Here is a 21,786-nt window from a genome sequence, read left to right on the forward strand (position 1 = left end):
CACACAGCGAAGAGGCGGGGCCAGGAGCTGTGAATCGACCCCTGCAACCACAAATAGGTGAGTACACACATACACTGAATCGATCCCTGTTTGTGTGAGTACACACAAACACACGAAGAATTAGTGAGAGGTGTCGCTTTTCACTGATGTTAAGCTGATGAGAATACTGAGAGGAGCAGACCAGGAAAGACTACAAACGGATCTGAAGAAACTGCATCAGGATTGGTCCGAGAAGTGGCTGATAGAATTTAATCCCAGGAAATGCAAATTTATGAAAATCGGGGAAAGGCAAAGACGGCATGAAACAGAACACGGGCTCAAGAGACAAAGACTTTTAGACTTTATTGAAGGGAAGGCACCTTAGGGTGAGCATACCTTCGAGCATATCTCATGAGGAATACACCAGCCGAATAAAAAGCTGCAGCAAATGTGAGACTGACAAATTTAAGGGAAGTTTTCAGGAACCATAACAAGGAAGCATTCACGACCCTATACATGGCATATGTCAGGCCCGTTTTCTAGTATGTAGCACCAGTATGGAACCCACATCTAATAGAGGATGTCAAGAAGCTGCATAGGTTTGCAACGAGATTAGTGCCAGTGCTAAGAGGTATGAAGTACAAGGAGAAGCTCAAGGAACTATACCTGATGACACTGGATGACAGAAAGACTAGGGATGACACGATTGCAATGTATGAAATACTAAGATGAATACACAGGATGGACAGGGTAAGTCCAGAGAGGGTCTCAGGTAGACGAAGTCACAGCTGGAAGCTAGAAACACGGATGAGTGAGCAGACAAAAGAATAGACAGGGTTACGAACCGTGGTCTATGGTACAACGCGGTGCCTACTACTCACATGGACCATGAAATGACTCTAGCTGGAGTCGTTCCCTTGAACGAATCTACCTGGACTTCCTACTCATTTCTGTAAAACTGAGAACTTGTGAAGATATATATATATATATATATATATATATATATATATATATATATATATATATATATATATATATATATATATATATATATATATAACGGTATGCCTACCCCCGGAATTTCATAATGCCTACCTAGGCCTGGTTCAGTTTCCAAATTTAGTTATATCGATACCGTTACTGAACATTAATGAATACTGTTCTTTTGTCTGTGTGTATAAATCTCCACGGGGTGTGGAGGATGGAAACGATGTTCAAGTTCTTCAGTGATGTTTCGGTCACATTATTAATCCATTTCGTTCAGTCTTCACAAACTTTCGTGGGTTTTTCTTAGTTTCTTTGAGCTTCTTTGCTGTCTTCTGGTCTGCCTAGTCTTCCTGAGGGCTGCCGAGACTCTTTAATCTGGCTAAATGTTTCTGAAATCTGATGAATTTCTCACAGATTTTATAAAGTTTTCTGTGTCGATTTTTTTTTTTGCATCATCTTCGGTGTCTTTGAGTCTAATTAAGTCTCTTAAAACCAATCTAAATGCCACTGAATTCACTGAAGTTTCTCTAAGTCTCCCCGAGCATACTTAAGCCTTCCGGCGTCTCCCACAGATCTTCCTGAGAGGTTGGTGAGGCTTCCTCAACCTTTAAGAATCTCTTTCAAAGTCGAAAAGTCACGCAGCGCCGTTGTAAAAACAAGACCACAGTCGAACCAGACAAACAGACAAGACCCACAGGTAGAGACACAGACAAAGACACAGATAACGATATACAAAGCTGACTGACAAAAAAAAAAAAACATGGAAATATACACACACACACAAGAGGCAAGCAACACCGCCTCCAGTAATCAAGATCTCGGTAACAAAACGCAATTAATTCGTGAAACCCATGCAGGAATTTAGTAACAGCCACAATATTTGCACCCCGAGTGCGACCTGCTTTCAATAACTTATCAATAATGCTCGGAGCAATTACCTGAGCTGATGGGATTTAATAATAGATAACGGAGAGGCTCGCAAAAGGCGAGACCAGCTTGGTAACAAGCTTGGAGTAGACGGCTGGGGAAGGTATTGGTCATTGACTGCGTCCGCTGTGGGGGAGGCAGTATGGTCCATGTTGTCATAGGTTTTCTTTAGTTTTACTTTCTCTCTCTCTCTCTCTGTCTCTGTCTCTGTCTCTCTCTCTCTCTCTCTCTCTCTCTCTCTCTCTCTCTCTCTCTCTCTCTCTCTCTCTCTCTCTCTCTCTCTCTCTCTCTCTCTCTCTCTCTCTTCCCTGAAACCTTTGCCACACTCACCAAAGGTTTCTTCAACAATAGGTTTCATGACGGTTTGTTCCACCATTGTATGAAGGGGAAAAATACTAGGACAAAGAAGTGTATGCCCATCTTGCTCTCATCTCTGGCACGCAATTACAAACAGGAAAACTTTAATTAAATTATCCTTCCACGAAGAGTATCCCCCCGAGGGAAGATAACAGGGGAGGGAGAGGAAGAAGGAGGGGGGGATGAGGAAGAGGGAGGGGGAAGAGGGAGAGAGAGGGAGGGAGAGGAAGAGGGATGGATGGAGAGAGAGAGGGAGAGGGGGGGGGTATTTGCTACAAGCTCTCACATACTTGAGATATTAAATTCCCAGTGATGTCTTAACTACGTGAAGACACGACTCGCGTCTGGTGCTCTCCTTGCATAGTCTTGCGTGTGATCTGTGGTTGCATTACCACTCTCATTGTCTCCACCTGAGTCACAGACAAATCTTTTAGTAACTACGTGCTTTCACTAAGTTATATATGCACAGGTCGAGTCACAGCTCCTGAGCTCCCCATGCTGGTTAGTTTCACTGATTCTTGTCCTCCAGATTCCATCATATCTGCCGTTCATAATGTGTAAAGTGTTTGTCTACACTTCCTTTTCATCTAATGTTTCCCACTTACTCATAATCTTAAGACTGCAACATTACTCAGTCAGATGACCAAAAGCTCCAGCTGTGGGTCATCATGTGACTAAGACCCGCGTCAGGAAACGCTTGTCCTATTTCCTGACGAATCTTTCCTAACCTTTTAATAAACCATTTCCTTAGATTTTATATCCCGTATGGGTGATAGATCTATAAACTGGTGGGTTAAAAAGGGGTTCCAAAATTTAGTCACTTCTCATAAAGTATAGAACATACATCTGTCAGGCGACTACTTTGTAATTTGCTTTAGATGTAAAGAACAGCGTGAATTTCCGATCACAGCTTCCAGGCGATTGTTTTGTAATTGGTATTAGTATTTTCAATAGAGATGACTTAATTGCTTGATTTTCTGGCTTGTGATTAAATATGCATAGCAGGGCACGAGCTCCAGTAATTCTTTTTATACAATATTGTCGAGATTTTTAGTAAATATATATATATATATATATATATATATATATATATATATATATATATATATATATATATATATATATATATATATATATATATATATATATATACGTATATATATATATATATGTCCTCAAACATGTACTTAACAAGTCTCCCAACGTGTACTAAAAAAGAAAAAAACAGGTCGTAACGAGGCTTAAAAATCTATAATCTAAAACCACAACAAGTCACTATTAAATGAAGAAAGTTTCGAACGTAGATATAAAGACCGATAAACACCCATTTTTTTCGCCAAATCCGACGTGGGGGAAGAGTTCGAAGCCTCGAACAATATACTGAAACACAAAGTGGGGCGAAATTATACCATAAATTCGGATAAACGAGTAATGGAATCCGGTCGTACATTACGAGCAAACAGACACTCACACCAGCTTAGTTTACTAAAGTTCTTGAGAAACGAGAAAATGCTGCAGTTAATAGGAAACGAGGGGGAACTTTATGGCCCTCAAGCTGGGGCAGATGATGCAACTTTTGCCTTTATTGTTCCTGTGCTGGTCATGGCTGGCGGGTGGGTGCGCAATGGTAGTGTTGGGGTAGTGATAGCGTTGCGTGAAAGTAGTTTGGAGTTGTAATAGTTGTGTGTAGGGAAAGTGTAGTGTTGATGTAGGTATGCGGAAGTGAGGTGCGTGATGATATGGTGTGGGTGTGGGGGTTGAGGATTGGGAGAGTGGGAGGTTTGACGTGTAGTGTGGGTGGGTGGGGGTTGAGGGGTGTGTGTGTGTTTCTGGTATTGTATTGGGGTGGTAATGTTTGAAGTGGAATGATGTGGGTTGTGGAAGAGTCTGTGTGCCTGTGGGGGTTGAGTTGATAATCTGTGGGGGACTGAGTGTGGATAGCCTGCTGGAATAGGGATATCCAAGGACTGGGTAGCCAGTAGTAGCTACGCACACAGAAACTTAAATTTAAAATTGCATAAGAAGCACGCTGGGTTGGGCTAAGTAAGATTTTGACAGGAAACAGGACAAGTGTTTCCTGACGCTAGTCCTTGCCATGTATTGACCCGACACTGGACCTTTCAGTCATCGGAACGAGGCCTTCCACTGGCTTACCTGTCCACCCCTTAAAAATGAAAATTAGTTTTGAGATATACAGAATACTAGACGTACACAGGACATACTAAAAACATGCAGAAATTTACTTAAAACGTATTTTTAAAGGCATATAAATTTACTTAAAATATATTTAAAAAGGTATATAAATTTTTAATAAAAAGTTAATTAAAACAGAACACGAATTTTACAAAAAAAAACCAATGTAATATAAACAAAATTAAGATTTATACAATATAACTTTTAATGGTTACAGTCATAGCTATAATTTTTTAAAGGGGTGGAGGGGTAAACCTGCGGAAGGCCTCGGTCAGATGACCAAAAGCTCCAGCTGTGGATCATCATGTGACTAAGATCCGCGTCAGGAAACACTTGTTCTGTTTCATGACAAACATTACTAACCCAACCTATACATAATATACAAAACCGCATCAATAATACATGGGAGTTACAGCCTTGTGGTATAAGAACCTAGCATAGTCTTTAGGCATTTTAAACCGGATCTCTGTCTGTCTCAGTCTCTATCAATATCATTCTATCTCTCTCTCTCTCTCTCTCTCTCTCTCTCTCTCTCTCTCTCTCTCTCTCTCTCTCTCTCTCTCTCTCTCTCTCTCTCTCTCTCACTCTCTCTCACTATCTGTCGCTTCTCCTCAGTGGGTTTAATGTCAGTTTTATTACTGCTGCAGCTGCGAGGCTGCTCTGCTTCAGGGAGTAACGGTACCAGTGTCTTTCTCAGGTCCTTATTAATGTTGAACAAGTTTCAGATTTGTGCATCAGATTTCGGACTTTGTGGATCAAGATACACACAAACGGTGGATCAAGGTTTAGGCTTTGATAATTAGGATTCGGGCTTTATGAATCGGGATTCGCTCTTTGTGGATCTCATGGACACTTTTCAGTTTAGAATCCAGACTTTGAGGATCGAGATTAAGACTTTGTTGATCTGGGATTCATATTTTGTAGATCAGAATTCAGCCTTTGTGAATCATGATTCATATTTTTTTTCAGGATTCGTTGACCAATTTTTCTTTTTCCGGATCAAGAAACGAATTTTCTTGGTAAAAAAAATGGCATCGTTAAAATTTTTCTCTGTTAATAAATTTTCAGATTTTGTAACAGATTTAGACTCTTAAGACAAAATATGAAACATCGCATTTATTGAATTATACAAGTTTATTGGTCACACAGTGTTTCCTAAAGCGGGTTTTAGTCAGATGATGACCCGCCGTTGGAGCTTTTGGTCATCTGACCGAGGCCTTCCACTGGCTTACCTGTCCACCCCTTTAAAAATTATGGTTATTGGTACAACCATTTTTTTATGAATGTTATAGTTCTTCTTGATTTGTCGGTGCTCTCCCGGCTCAGGTCTTTTCCAGATAGTGACCCGTCCTTGGTTCTCTGTCTTGGGAACCTGAGACCTATGTCTGCCATGGGTGGGAGGGGTACAAGTACTGTCTTGGGAACCTGAGACCTATGTCTGCCATGGGTGGGAGGGGTACAAGTACTGTCTTGGGAACCTGAGACCTATGTCTGCCATGGGTGGGAGAAGTACAAGTACTGTCTTGGGAACCTGAGACCTATGTCTGCCATGGGTGGGAGAGGTACAAGTACCTCCTCATCTTCTGGGACCAACTGTCACCAGGCCTTGCCCTATTCCCCGCCCTCACGGGGCTCGTAGGGAGAAGCTAAGCTTCTGGACTCCACTTCCCACTAGCCCCAAGGGAGGCTAGTGGGAAGTGCAGTCCGATGAGCTGCAGGTAGAAGCAAGCTCTGGCTCTGGTACCTTCCCCGCCCTAAGAGGGCACGTTGGAATGGCGTTTATTATTATTATTATTAAAGATTAGCCGGTATTCTCCCGGCCCGGGCCTTTTCCAAGTGGTGGCCCGGCCTTGGCTCCCTCTTTAGTGAGTGTCTGAGACCTAAGTCTCCCATGGGAGGAGGCACAAGTACCTTCTCATCTTTGGGACCAACTGTCCCCAGGCCTAGCCACAAGCTAGGCCTCTCTGGTCTGCCATCCCCGCCCCAAGGGAACAAATGGGAATGACAGTCTTATGAGCTGTAAGCTCGGGCTCGGGCTCAGGCACCTACCCTACCCTAGAGGGGCTGGGCATGGTGTCGATCGGAATGGCGTTTATTATTATTATTATTAAAGATTAGCCGGTATTCTCCCGGCCCGGGCCTTGTCCAAGTGGTGGCCCGGCCTTGGCTCCCTCTTTAGGGAGTGTCTGAGACCTAAGTCTCCCATGGGAGGAGGCACAAGTACCTCCTCATCTTTGGGACCAACTGTCCCAAGGCCTAGCCACAAGCTAGGCCTCTCTGGTCTGCCATCCCCGCCTCAAGGGGGCAAATGGGAATGACAGTCTTATGAGCTAAAGGCTCGGGCTCAGGCACCTACCCTACCCTAGAAGGGTTAGGCATGGTGTCGATCGAATGGCGTTTTCTGATCCAGTTTCTTGGATGATCTTATCTGAGGAGGACATGTGTTCCGAGCGTCAGTGCAAGACGGTAACATAAGACTTATTTATAACTTGAAGTTTTAAGGATTTTCATTTCGTTTGTTATTTGCAATTTTTTCTTTCCGGTGTCGTTTCTTGACCTGACGGATTGGTTTCCAGAGCACAACAGATGCGTGTATGTATTTGTCAGTTCTGTCAGAATGGATCACAAAATCCGTCAAAATGGATCACAGATCGACTTACACGATCACAAATAATCCTGCATGTATCACTAAATTCCCGTACATGGATCACAAATCCAAGTGCATGGACCACAAATCACGTACATGGATCACTAAATTCCCATTCATGGTCCACAAAAATTCCTGTACATGGATTGCAAATCCGCGTACAGTGGTCACAAATTCACCTGCATATACCATGAATCTGCCTACATCGACTACAAATCCACGCACATGGATCACAAATCCACCTACGCATATCACATATTCGCCTACAATGTATTGCAAACACTACACGGCTTGCAGATCCACTTACTTGGATCACAGATCCGCTTATATGGATCGCAAATCCGCCTACATAGCTCACGCTTGAAATTTTTTTCTTGCCCATAGTCTCATGTTTTTATATACCATTTACAGCGCTGGTTTTGTGCTTCCAATAGAGGATTGAATTCACCAACCAAAAAAAAAATATATATATATATATATATATATAAAACTTGAATCACTCTACAGCCTTTTGCGTTTATGTTTTGTGGACGGATGAAACAAAAATTAAATTGTTCGGACACTCACACTCACATTTTTATCTGTTTAAAATCAAGCAGCAGAACAAAATAATTAATCTAGCACCGGTGAAGCCATGGTATATCCAGACGAAAGGGAAATATTCTCGTTAATTGACAAAACAAAGGAACGGTAGTATACATCGCGTCCCGATGCAAAAGAATACAATAGTTATCGATCAAGTACACTTTAATGGAGGTATACAGACTTTCTATACCCCTCAATGTGGGTTATATACCTATCCCTCCATGTGGGTTATATACCTTTGATTTAGGTGTATATGAAGCTCCATTTAGCTAACTTATTGTTGCTCTGAGTTCCATGTAGCCATTTTAAGCGGATTTTAAAACAACGGAACTTGCAATTGGAATGAGGCTGCAAATGCTACTGATGAAATATTTTGAGTTACATGATGTGTCTTGGGGTGTTTTTAGGCAATCTGGAACATTATTTACTATAAAAATAATATATAATAAAATAATTAATAAAAATTTATATAGAAAACTAAAGAAAATTAACAATTTTTTTTTTTATAGCCTGAGCTTGCTACCATCTGCAGCTCATAAGACTGCCATCCCCACGAGCCCTTTTAGGGCGGGGTAGATGGCAGACCAGAGGCCTAGCTTCTCCCTACGAGCCCCGTGAGGGCGGGGAATGTGGCTAGGCCTGGGGACACTTGGTCCCAAAGATGAGGGGGTGCTTGTACCTCCTCCCATGGGAGACTTAAGTCTCGAGACACTCCCCCAGATAGGGAGCCAAGGCCGGGTCACCACTACTTGGAAAAGACCCGGACCGGGAGAATACCGGCGAATAAAAAAAAAAAAAAAAAAAAAAACAATTTTTTTTTCATATCATCGACACCATGCCCAGCCCTTCTAGGGCAGGGTAGGTGCCTGAGCCCGAGCCTTCAGCTCATAAGACTGTCATTCCCATTTGCCCCCTTGGGGCGGGGATGGCAGACCAGAGAGGCCTAGCTTGTGGCTAGGTCTGGGGACAGTTGGTCCCAAAGATGAGGAGGTACTTGTGCCTCCTCCCATGGGACACTTAGGTCTCAGACACTCCCTAAAGAGGGAGCCAAGGCCGGGCCACCACTTGGAAAAGGCCCGGGCCGGGAGAATACCGGTTAATCTTTAATAATAATAATAATAACAAATTTTTTAAGCATAGCTTGAACTAGCTACCACCTGGAGCTCACAAGACTGCCATTCCCACGAGCCTCCCTGATGTGGGGATGTCAGACCAGAGGCCTAGCTTCTCCGTATGAGCCCCGTGAGGGCGGGGAATGGGGCTAGGTCTGGGGACAGTTGGTCCCAGAAGATGAGGAGGTACTTGTACCTCCTCCCATGGGAGATATAGGTCTTAGACACTCCCAAGACAGGGAGCCAAGGCCGGGTCACCATCTGCAAAAATATATATAACTGTCCTGTTTCCTGACGAATATTATATCTTTATAAGAATGGTTGTAATTATGACCCTAATTTTTGAAGGGGTGGACCGGTCAGATGACCAAAATCTCCAGCTGTGGGTCGTCTATGATGAAGATCCACATCAGGAAACACTTCTCCTGTTTCCTGACAAACCTTAAAAAAATTACTGAAAATTAATAAGAGAAACTCAAATTAATATATTAATAAATTAATAAATAATATCAAAAAGTTATAGGAAAAATACGTACCGGCCGATATAATTACAGTAAGGTGTTCAGTAGAGGGGCCGGGAGCTGTAACTGACTCCACGAGACACACACAGATCGACACCATGCCTAGCCCTTCTAGGGTAGGGTAGGTGCCTGAGCCCGAGCTTGCAGCTCATAAGACTGTCATTCCCATTATGCCCCTTGGGACGGGGATGGCAGACCAGAGAGGCCTAGCTTGTGGCTAGGCCTGGGGACAGTTGGTCCCAAAGATGAGGAGGTACTTGTGCCTCCTCCCATGGGAGACTTAGGTCTCAGACACTCCCTAAAGAGGGAGCCAAGGCCGGGCCACCACTTGGAAAAGGCCAGGGCCGGGAGAATACCGGCGAATCTTGAATAATAAAATAAATACGAGACACAGGAGGGTACACACACATCAGCACTTACAAACCCCACAAATTGTTCACATCTACATGAACACAAATTATACACATTCGCACTTATGAACAGTAACACTTAACGAACCAATTTCATTTGTATGAACATCAAGCTGCTGTACGAACATTGGTGAAACAGCTCTGCTTTTGTGCTTTTGTCGTTTATATTAGAGAAAGGAGTAATGCATAACTAAACAAAGATGAAAACACACAACATAAATGCAATATCACAGTGAACAGGTGATATCACAATATGCAAAATAACCAGAGTGAAAATCACTAAATCGCCTGGAATTTTGCTATTTTTTCACTGTGGGTTATTTTGCATAGCAATATAATATAAAGTGTTTTGAAGCAGACTCCAGCATTAATAATAATAAGGGAAGTGATAGTAACTCTAGAGCTGCTGGAAGGGAAGTGATAGTAACTCTAGAGCTGCTGGAAGGGAAGTGATAGTAATTCTAGAGCTGCTGGAAGGGAAGTGATAGAAACTCTAGAGCTGCTGGAAGGGAAGTGATAGTAACTCTAGAGCTGCTGGAAGGGAAGTGATAGTAACTCTAGAGCTGCTGGAAGGGAAGTGATAGTAACTCTAGAGCTGCTGGAAGGGAAGTGACAGTAACTCCAGAGCTGGTGGAAGGGAAGTGATAGTAGCTCTAGAGCTGCTGGAAGGGAAGTGATAGTAACTCTAGAGCTGCTGGAAGGGAAGTGATAGTAACTCTAGAGCTGCTGGAAGGGAAGTGATAGTAACTCTAGAGCTGCTGGAAGGGAAGTGATAGTAACTCTAGAGCTGCTGGAAGGGAAGTGATAGTAATTCTAGAGCTGCTGGAAGGGAAGTGATAGAAACTCTAGAGCTGCTGGAAGGGAAGTGATAGTAACTCTAGAGCTGCTGGAAGGGAAGTGATAGTAACTCTAGAGCTGCTGGAAGGGAAGTGACAGTAACTCCAGAGCTGGTGGAAGGGAAGTGATAGTAGCTCTAGAGCTGCTGGAAGGGAAGTGATAGTAACTCTAGAGCTGCTGGAAGGGAAGTGATAGTAACTCTAGAGCTGCTGGAAGGGAAGTGATAGTAACTCTAGAGCTGCTGGAAGGGAAGTGATAGTAACTCTAGAGCTGCTGGAAGGGAAGTGATAGTAACTCGAGAGCTGCTGGAAGGGAAATGATAGTAACTCTAGAGCTGCTGGAAGGGAAGTGATAGTAACTCTAGAGCTGCTGGAAGGGAAGTGATAGTAGCTCTAGAGCTGCTGGAAGGGAAGTGATAGTAACTCTAGAGCTGCTGGAAGGGAAATGATAGTAACTCTAGAGCTGCTGGAAGGGAAGTGATAGTAACTCTAGAGCTGCTGGAAGGGAAGTGATAGTAGCTCTAGAGCTGCTGGAAGGGAAGTGATAGTAGCTCTAGAGCTGCTGGAAAGGAAGTGATAGTAACTCTAGAGCTGCTGGAAGGGAAGTGATAGTAGCTCTAGAGCTGCTGGAAGGGAAGCGATAGTAACTCTAGAGCTGCTGGAAGGGAAGTGATAGTAACTCTAGAGCTGCTGGAAGGGAAGTGATAGTAACTCTAGAGCTGCTGGAAGGGAAGTGATAGTAGCTCTAGAGCTGCTGGAAGGGAAGTGATAGTAGCTCTAGAGCTGCTGGAAGGGAAGTGATAGTAGCTCTAGAGCTGCTGGAAGGGAAGTGATAGTAACTCCAGAGCTGCTGGAAGGGAAGTGATAGTAACTCCAGAGCTGCTGGAAGGGAAGTGATAGTAACTCCAGAGCTGCTGGAAGGGAAGTGATAGTAACTCCAGAGCTGCTGGAAGGGAAGTGATAGTAACTCCAGAGCTGCTGGAAGGGAAGTGATAGTAACTCCAGAGCTGCTGGAAGGGAAGTGATAGTAACTCCAGAGCTGCTGGAAGGGAAGTGATAGTAGCTCTAGAGCTGCTGGAAGGGAAGTGATAGTAGCTCTAGAGCTGCTGGAAGGGAAGTGATAGTAGCTCTAGAGCTGCTGGAAGGGAAGTGATAGTAACTCTAGAGCTGCTGGAAGGGAAGTGATAGTAACTCTAGAGCTGCTGGAAGGGAAGTGATAGTAGCTCTAGAGCTGCTGGAAGGGAAGTGATAGTAACTCTAGAGATGCTGGAAGGGAAGTGATAGTAACTCCAGAGCTGCTGGAAGGGAAGTGATAGTAACTCTAGAGCTGCTGGAAGGGAAGTGATAGTAACTCCAGAGCTGCTGGAAGGGAAGTGATAGTAACTCTAGAGCTGCTGGAAGGGAAGTGATAGTAACTCTAGAGCTGCTGGAAGGGAAGTGATAGTAGCTCTAGAGCTGCTGGAAGGGAAGTGATAGTAACTCTAGAGATGCTGGAAGGGAAGTGATAGTAACTCCAGAGCTGCTGGAAGGGAAGTGATAGTAACTCCAGAGCTGCTGGAAGGGAAGTGATAGTAACTCTAAAGCTGCTGGAAGGGAAGTGATAGTAACTCCAGAGCTGCTGGAAGGGAAGACACACACTGCTGGTTTAGCTAATTTTCTTAAATGATGAATTATGTCTCAGGATAAAGAAAGAAACTCTTAAAGAGTAAGGAAACTCTCTTGTTACGAAGGCCATCAACTCGTGTAGTATAACGAAGGAACTGAACATTGTTAGTATAGTAAAGGAACTGAACTTAACAGTATAGTGAAGAAACTAAGTTCGCTTAACTTAACGAAGGAAAAATACTCTCTCTTAGTATAACGAAGGTAACAAATTCTTCATATAACTGGAGAAATTCTCTGGTTCACTTAAGATATATTCACCATAAGTTGTACATCTCACTGTATATACACTCAGAGGTTACTTTAATCCCCCTTTTACATATTAAACTATTCTTCTCTGGTAGGATACAGGTGATGTGCAGCCTTAATGACCTTCGTATAGTCAACAGGCTTTAAGCCCCATTAACCAACCAGTCCCCTGACTAAAAAATTTTACAGGTCATTTCGTTACAGTGTATCGAGCCACCTAAAGAATTATGCTTCCCAAAGAAGCCTGAATTTAATAATATTCCAACAAGTTTAGCCCAGCAAGACAAAGTTTAGATGGAGCTGTCTTCCACTAGATGAAAGAGGACTCGCTAAACGCCCGCTGGTCTAGCCCCTTTTCTGCTGCCTCTCGCATATTTTGCCTTGTGTTTTATTTACTTAACTACTTATTCAGAGTAACGGTAGGCTGTGAGTAATGGTCGCCTGAAACACAGATAATGCAAGTTTAAAATGCTCACACCTTGTCTTTTATATATATATATATATATATATATATATATATATATATATATATATATATATATATATATATATATATATATATATATATATTTATATATAACACTGATTTCTGGCTGAAGGAGACTCGAACCTACGAAGGTAGGTTCGAGGTACGCAGTGCCTTACCATTCTCACCACACTGGACCAATACCATGTCTACGTACAGCTTGCTGGACGTAGGTTCGAGTCTCCTTCAGCCAGAGATCAGTGTTTGTGTATATTTCGCCTGCTCTTGCGAATTACTTGCATATATATATATATATATATATATATATATATATATATATATATATATATATATATATATATATATATATATATATATATATATATATATGCAAAACAACCACTCTGAAAGAATAGAGAAATTCCAAGCGCTTTCGTGACTACTCACCTAGATCCTTGATAATGTGAGTAGTCACGCAAGCGCTTGGAATTTCTCTATTCTTTCAGAGTGGTTGTTTTGCATAGTCTGAAATCACCTGTTTACTGGGGTCTTTTTGCATATATATATATATATATATATATATATATATATATATATATATATATATATATATATATATATATACATGTCGTGCCGAATAGGCAGAACTTGCGATCTTGGCTTAAATAGCAACGCTCATCTTGCCATATAAGACAAGTGAAAATTTGTGTATGCAATAATTTCGCCAAAATCATTCTGAACCTAACGAAAAAAATATATTTCACTGTGTTTGTTTAATATTCAATTATTGTAAACAAATCTAAAATATATTTAGTTGGGTTAGGCTAAAATAAATTGCGCTTGTTATAATAAGGTTAGGTAAGTTTTCTAAGATTCTTTTGGTGCAAAATTATAAATTTTTACATCATCATTAATGAAAAAAATATATCTTTAAACGTATAAGAGAAAATTTTAGAAAGGCCTTAATTTTAAATGAGTTCTTGCTAATTGACCAGTTTTACATATTCGGCACGACATATATATATATATATATATATATATATATATATATATATATATATATATATATATATATATATATATATATATATATATAACAGTGTGTGTATGTGTGTACATGAGTCACATTCACGAGGTCTTGTCTACTGCATCTTTCTTTCTCACTCTTCCCCATAACTCACCGTTTATTGTTCTGTTCATTCTGTATTCAACATCCAATTTCCTTCAGCCCCGCCCAGATACCCTTCAACGATCTACATTTCATCTTTTCTATAAAAAATCCATTATTAGAAGATTTATGCTGATGCTCAGGTTCTGTGGTCCACCAGAACTTCTTCCTACTATAATTATTTATATATTATTTTTATTTTCTTGTTTTTTTTTCTCGTGTATTCGGCTCTTCTCTGTTGTGTTTTAGGATTTTTCTTTTTTTAATATTTTCTTACTGATCTAGCAGTAAAACTAGATTCACCTCTGACCTTTGTGCTCTCCTAGCGACCCTGTCCTCTTAGCACAGTCTGGAAAATTGCTGCAGTTTACCCTCAGCTTCCACCCAAATTCCTCAGGAAGCCTCGTCAACAGGGTAACAGTCTTTTTATCATGACAGTTTATCCTCAGGTCGATAATAACACACACACACACACACACACACACACACACACACACACACACACACACACACACACACACACACACACACATTGGGGAAGGGCAAAGTAGACCAAAGACTACAAACCTCACTCAAAGGAAAGGATCTTGGGGTGAATATAACACCAGGCAGATCTCCTGAAGCGCACATCAACCAAATAACTGCTGCAGCATATGGGAGCCTAGCAAACCTAAGAGCAGCATTCCGACACCTTAATAAGGAATCGTTCAGGACCCTGTACACTGTGTACGTTAGGCCCATATTGGAGTATGTAGCACCGGTTTGGAACCCACACCTAGCTAAGCACGAAGGAAACTAAAGAAAGTGCAAAGGTTTGCAACAAGACTAGTCCCAGAGTTAAGAGGTATGTCCTACGAGGAGAAATCGACCTGACGACACTGGAAGACAGGAGAGATAGGGGGGATATGATAACGACATATAAAATACTGAGAGGAATCGACAAGGTAGACAGAGACAGGATGTTCCAGAGATGGGACACAGCAACAAGGGGACACAGTTGGAAGTTGAAGACTCAGATGAATCACAACGATGTTAGGAAGTGTTTCCTCAGTCACAGAGTTGTCAGGAAGTGGAATAATCAGGAAAGTGATGTAGTGGAGGCAGGATCCATACATAGCTTTAAGAAGAGGTATGATAAAGCTCATGAAGCAGGAAGAGTGACCTAGTAACGACCAGTGAAGAGGCGGGGCCGGGAGCTGTGAATCGACTCCTGCAACCACAACTAGGTGAGTACACACACACACACACACACAAACACACACATACAAGGAAGTGATGGTGTCAAAATACATACATAGATTTAAAAGGAGGTACAATAAGGCCCACGAAGATAGAAGAAAGTGAATCTGGCAAGTTGAGGGGCCGGGCCAGGAGCTAGGACTCGACCCCTGGATCCACATAAATATAAGCATAAACAGGTGAGTACGCACACACTCACACTTAAATACAAATATAATCCAACCAGCGCACACGAAATGCAGTATTTTCCGGCACTACTGACGTGTATATAACGAACTTAAAACGAAGACCGGAATTCCCAGAGAGCCAAGCTCTCCCGTGCCTCTGTACCTTAACTTTCCTAACACTCTCGCTAGAGAAGTTTACACCGCAATTCACGGCTAATTAAAAGCTATTTCAAGATAAGACACACCTTGAGACTTTGCCTCAGCTAACACTCGTCTTTGTTTAAAACTAAAAACAAAATCATGAAGCTAAATCACCATCAGTGGAGGAAGCAGAGCGGAGCATATACACAGAGAGGTGTGTGCGTCTGGGTCTGTCTACAATGAGAAGTTATTTTAATTCCCTGTTTGGGGAACTAAAATATTCTTGACTGGTTTCGGTGAACAAGTTGTGTGCGGCCTTAATGACGCTAGTGTAGACGAAAGGCTTTAAGCCCCATTAACCTAACCTAACCAGAAACAGTGGAAACAAACGGGGAGACACAGAAACACAAACAGACCTAGGCTGTGTGGGTATATCATGTACCTGAGAAAGGCACCATAGCGCTCGAAACGTGGCTAAATAAACGAACTGTGTTTATTTTTGATTCACCTTTGAAGATTCTCACCCACTGATAACTCACGTATGTATAATTCCGACTTTACAAGCTACGTAAAAGAATGACTTCGTGAATATATATATATATATATATATATATATATATATATATATATATATATATATATATATATATATATATATATATATATATATATATATATATATATGTCGTGCCGAATAGGCAGAACTTGCAATCTTGGCTTAAATAGCAACGCTCATCTTGCCATATAGGACAAGCGAAAATTTGTGTATGCAATAATTTCGCCAAAATCATTCTGAACCTAACGAAAAAAAATATATTTCACTGTGTTTGTTTAGTATCAAATTATTGTATACAGATTTAAAAAATATATAGTTGGGTTTGGCTAAAATAAATTGTTCTTGTTATAATAAGGTTAGGTAAGTTTTCTAAGATTCTTTTGGTGGAAAATTAAAAATTTTTACATTAACATTAATGAAAAAAATATATATTTAAACGTATAAGAGAAAATTTTAGAAACGACTTAATTTTAAATGAGTTCTTGCTAATTGACCAGTTTTACATATTCGGCACGACTTATATATATATATATATATATATATATATATATATATATATATATATATATATATATATATATATATATATATATATATATATATATATATATATATATAGCAAGTAGTGGGGAGACGTGGGCAGAGCTTGTTCAACCTTATTTATCCTGGTATGCTGCGAGGGCTATCCCAGGAGATGATATGAGGGGATTCTGCATTGGAAATATTTCCAGAGGCGACCCTTAGTGCTGGTGAGAGGGCGTGTAGTGGGGAGAAGGGCTCTTGATACTTGGAACTGGATCTGCCTTTCCCTTTCTCCTCGGATCAGAACTGATTACAGCACATTCCCCAGACTATGTGAACCCTATCGGAGTTTAGCGTTTCCCCGTGAATTTAATAATAATAATAATAATAATAATAATAATAATAATAATTTTGTAGACGCCATACCTGTAGCGTAGCACAGTAAAAATATAATGAAGAACATCCAAATTTGAAAACGTGAGCCAGGGCATACACCCACTCACACATAATCACAGATACAGGATAAATATGCAAGCCACAGGTACCGCACGAGCAAAGTTTTACACACACACACACACACACACACAAAAAAAAAAAAAAAAAAAAAATTGATGTCGTGTTTATGAGGCCTGCGTCCAGCACTAGTTACAAGGCTTGTCTCTCTCTCTCGGACCTATGTCGTTTTGGCCCACCTCAAAGGCACCCACACCACCGTATGTCCTCGGATGACAGTAGAACACCTAGGGTGCGTCATTCTTGTAGGATTGCGTGGTCCCGTGGGTTACAGCGTCATGTCTGATTTTTGCTCACCATGAGGTGGGCCAAAACGACGGGTTCGAATCCTCGGCTAGTCGGCTAGTGTTCCAGTAAACTACGATGACTCCTGATGAAGCAATCATCTGGAGTCCTGTACACGAAACATGAAATGACCAAAACCCTCATCTATCTCTCCGAACAAGTCCTCAAACTGTCTCTTTCATCCTTGCTATCTCTTTGACCACTCTGTGGTTCCCAGAGCTGATCGTTAACTTTCTTTTTTTAATGTCCTCTTTAGTTCTCAATCGTCATTTAACTAATTAGTGAGGCAGCAGGAAGAGGGTTATGAGTATCGGGAACTGTTTAAAGTACGTTCACCCCTCAGTGTTGCCGGGGTCGCCCCAGATATATGTTTTCCTACTGAACTACCCACAGAAACTACCCACAGATGCTTTTGCCCTGCTCTTCCTGGCTTAATTGTCGCCAGAATGTATTGAGGACATAACTTTGCTGCGGTGAAAGCAAAATGGAGTGCAAATAGGCCCGTAAATCTCTCTCTCTCTCTCTCTTTCTCGCTTTCTCTCTCTCTCCAGCGTAGATTAGCGATAAAAAGTAATGAACTTTAACGTTAGAAAATCATCACACCACAACCTGGAGCGGAGTCAGGCTTTGTTCTTCCCGGCAACACTAAACCTCACAAAAAACAACAACCGGGCAGTCAAGGCTCTTATGACGGGTTTTATAGTTTATAAAAAGGTCTTCACTGCTAAAAAGTGATTACTGTTGGAAAGTTTCCTCGCTTCAAAAACTGTTTACCATTAAATATTTTTTTGACAGAACTTTTACTGTTATTACTACGAGCTGGACTCAGCTCTGGGAAAATATTGAATATTTTAAGGATTCATGTTAGCTACATTATATATATATATATATATATATATATATATATATATATATATATATATATATATATATATATATATATATATATATATATATATATATATATAAATATATAATGTCGTGCCGAATATGTAAAACTGGTCAATTAGCAAGAACTACTATTTTAAAATTAAGTCCTTTCTAAAATTTTCTCTTATACGTTTAAAGATATATTTTTTTCATTAATGTTAATGTAAAAATTTCTAATTTTGCACCAAAAGAATCTTAGAAAACTTACCTAACCTTATTATAACAATCATAATTTATTTTAGCCTAATCCAACTAAATATATTTTAGATCCTTTTACAATAATTTAATACTAAACAAACACAACGAAATATAGTTTTTTCGTTAGGTTCAGAATGATTTTGGCGAAATTATTGCATACACAAATTTTCACTTGTCCTATTTGGCAAGATGAGCGTTGCTATTTAAGCCAAGATCGCAAGTTCTACCTATTCGGCACGACACACATATATATATATATATATATATATATATATATATATATATATATATATATATATATATATATATATATATATATATATATATATATGTCTAACTCTGGGGCTAAATCAAAGTATTATTGACGATGCTTTCAATCAAAGTGAAATTCTCAGTAGCGTATTTAGTTTCAATCTACGTATGTGTATATATATGCTGGTTGAAGTAGAGGGGCAGACATTAATTGGGACGAACTTCCTGATTCATTAGTCTCCCTTTCAGCTCCCAATTTTTGATGTGTTTTATCCCTGTTTCAGTCCCTGTCCACCCGGACTTTATCCCCAGAACCGTAGCTCGAGATTGCCTTCGTGACTTACCTGGGTGTCCTCACTGATCTGTACTCGGAGATTTATATTCAGTGATTTGCACTCTGGTATTTGTATTGGACGATTATGCTTCTTTATCCCCTTGGTGATTAAATGATTTGTACTCGCCAGTTTATGTTTGTTGGGGGGTTGATTCTTAGCTCGTGGGCCTATCCCTTCTCCTTCCTTCCTCTAAAATTACATCTACAAGCATTATTGGTGTCTGGCTGGGACTTTCTTTTTGCACCTGCTACTGAAGCTGTGCACAGAATTTGCTTTAGCCGCTTCGTTCAAAAATTGCCACGTATCTACCACACGGAGACTGACAAAAAAAATTGGGCTTCCTGTATCTTCATAAGTCGTTCTTGTCTTCAAATATCACCTGTTTTCTCCTGTGCCTTTTCCTCGCATTTTCATCTAAGTGCCTTGCTTTCTCTCTCTCTCTCTCTCTCTCACATCTCCCACTTCCCTCATACAACCTTCTTCCATTATTCAACTCACATCCAATTTCTCCACGTGTCCGGACCATCACACTGGCCAATACATCAGACTGTTGCTGCTAGTTTTTTTCCCCCAGGAAACTTCTTTTCCATTTCCCTTGAAATGAATGACCTCCACCACCACAGCACCACACTGTACCTTCAAGGTGGTGGACGCTACGCTCTCTGCCTAAGGTTAGATCGTGGTAACGTCCAAAAACTTAATTTAATTCTTACTAGCATGCATTAACGTAAACTCGAACCGTAATGTAGCTAACTGGCTTAGAGAACCGACAGGTTGATAAATTAGACTCTTGTGCAGAACGTTCGCCAAGCAGCTCCATCGGCGGGTCATCTGACTAAGAACCGCGTCAGGAAACACTTGTCCTGTTTCCTGACGAACCTTACCTAACCTAACCTAAGTGGTTTCTTCAATTCAATACAGAGAAGATCTTCAAACATTCTTCTCTGTAAGCGTTATCTTTCAATCCACAGCAGGATTCGAACCTGCAAACTCGTCATTATAATACACAGCACTTTATCCACACAGCCAGAATGGAGTCTGGAGTCCGGCTGTGTGGATAACGTACTGTGTACTCTAATACCGAGTTTGAAGGTTCGAATCCTGCTGTGGATTGAGAGATAATATTCGTAAATAATTTCGCCTGTTTGCGAGTTAAGTATTCTTCTCTGTACTGGACTGAGGAAGCCACTGACTAGCGAAATCCTTCCACAATGAAGGTACTCAAGTGCTGCACAGGTGTCTAATTCATTAGGCTGCAATGGACGACTGTCAATGAATTAACAGGAGAAAAAGCTGGAACACAAACCATAGTCTTGCGGTACAGCGTTGAACCCGGGATGTGCCAGGACCATAATTCGATTCTTCGTCCATTCTTCTCTTTATTCATTTGTTAGCATCGATAAAACGCAATAATGCGAAGAGGAGAAACTTGTCTCAGTTAATGGGCGAATGGGCGCCAGGGGAAAAAAACATCTAACGAGACTGTAGAAACGTGCTGCTGACCATAAAACACCGATGTTCACATAACGCTTCACCAACAGTGGAACTCCGACGGCTGCGCTAGCGGCTCGCGATGTGCGCGGTGAAAGCGGAGACGCTCTCTCCGTCACCCCTGGGACACCTTTCAGCTGATTGTAATTTAAGGGAAGCTATCAGGGCTCGTCAGGGAGGTGAAGCGCAGCTGCTTGCAACACGACGATGGGAAGAGAATGTGTAAAGTGAGCGCTGTATCCGGGTGGATGTTTCCTTTTGTCCACGTGAGCCCTTGTTAGAACTACTGAACTGAACTCATGAATCCTACAACTAGAAAATTGAGCTCCTTATGTGTCCTAGTTAGAACTAGAAAACTGAGCTCCTCATGAATCCTAGTTAGAACTAGAAAAATTAAGCTCCCCAGGAATCCTAGTTAGAACTTAAAAATTGAGCTCTTCATGAATCCAAGTTAGAACTAGAAAATTAAGCTCTTCATGAATCCTAGTTAGAGCTTAAAAATTGAGCTCCTCATGAATCCTGGTTAGAAATAGAAAATTAAGCTCCCCAGGAATCCTAGTTAGAACTTAAAAATAGAGCTCCTCGTGAATCCAAGTTAGAACTAGAAAATTAAGCTCTTCAGGAATCCTAGTTAGAGCTTAAAAATTGAGCTCCTCATGAATCCTGGTTAAAACTAGAAAACTGAGCTCCTCATGACTCCCAGTTAGAACTACTGAGCTGAACTCTTCATAAACGCTAGTTAAAACTACCAAACTGAGCTCTTCCTGAGCCCGAGATAAAACTACTAAATTGAGCTCCTCATGAACCATCTTAGTAGTAGTACAGAGAAGACACAGGTACCACCAGAAGTGTGGAAACCCTTCAGGTACCAATTCCTCCGTAGTTTCCCGTGTAAACATACCAGAGTATGGGACAATGTGGGTGATCAGTCCCTCAGCCTGGAGAAGTGTTCAGCTCCATCGTCTGGAACGATATTAAAGTATGATAACCTTTGCAGTGGAACAGTCCCGCACCTCTCTACGCACCTCTTAGTTATTAAAGTACAACTCTGTAATGGG

The 21,786-nt window shown here is 41.1% G+C and overlaps 1 long non-coding RNA gene across 2 annotated transcripts in view; it reads left to right on the forward strand.

The window, feature by feature from the left end:
* The first annotated feature begins 2,572 nt into the window (after window positions 1-2,572).
* LOC138854361 (uncharacterized) overlaps window positions 2,573-21,786 on the forward strand; it is a 163,320-nt gene continuing 144,106 nt past the window's right edge. For both annotated transcript variants that reach the window (XR_011393554.1, XR_011393555.1), the window contains exon 1: window positions 2,573-2,751. This is a non-coding gene — a long non-coding RNA (uncharacterized lncRNA). The remainder of the gene's footprint in view (window positions 2,752-21,786) is intronic.

This window comes from Cherax quadricarinatus, chromosome 56, assembly GCF_038502225.1.
Source record: "Cherax quadricarinatus isolate ZL_2023a chromosome 56, ASM3850222v1, whole genome shotgun sequence".
NCBI lineage: Eukaryota > Metazoa > Arthropoda > Malacostraca > Decapoda > Parastacidae > Cherax > Cherax quadricarinatus.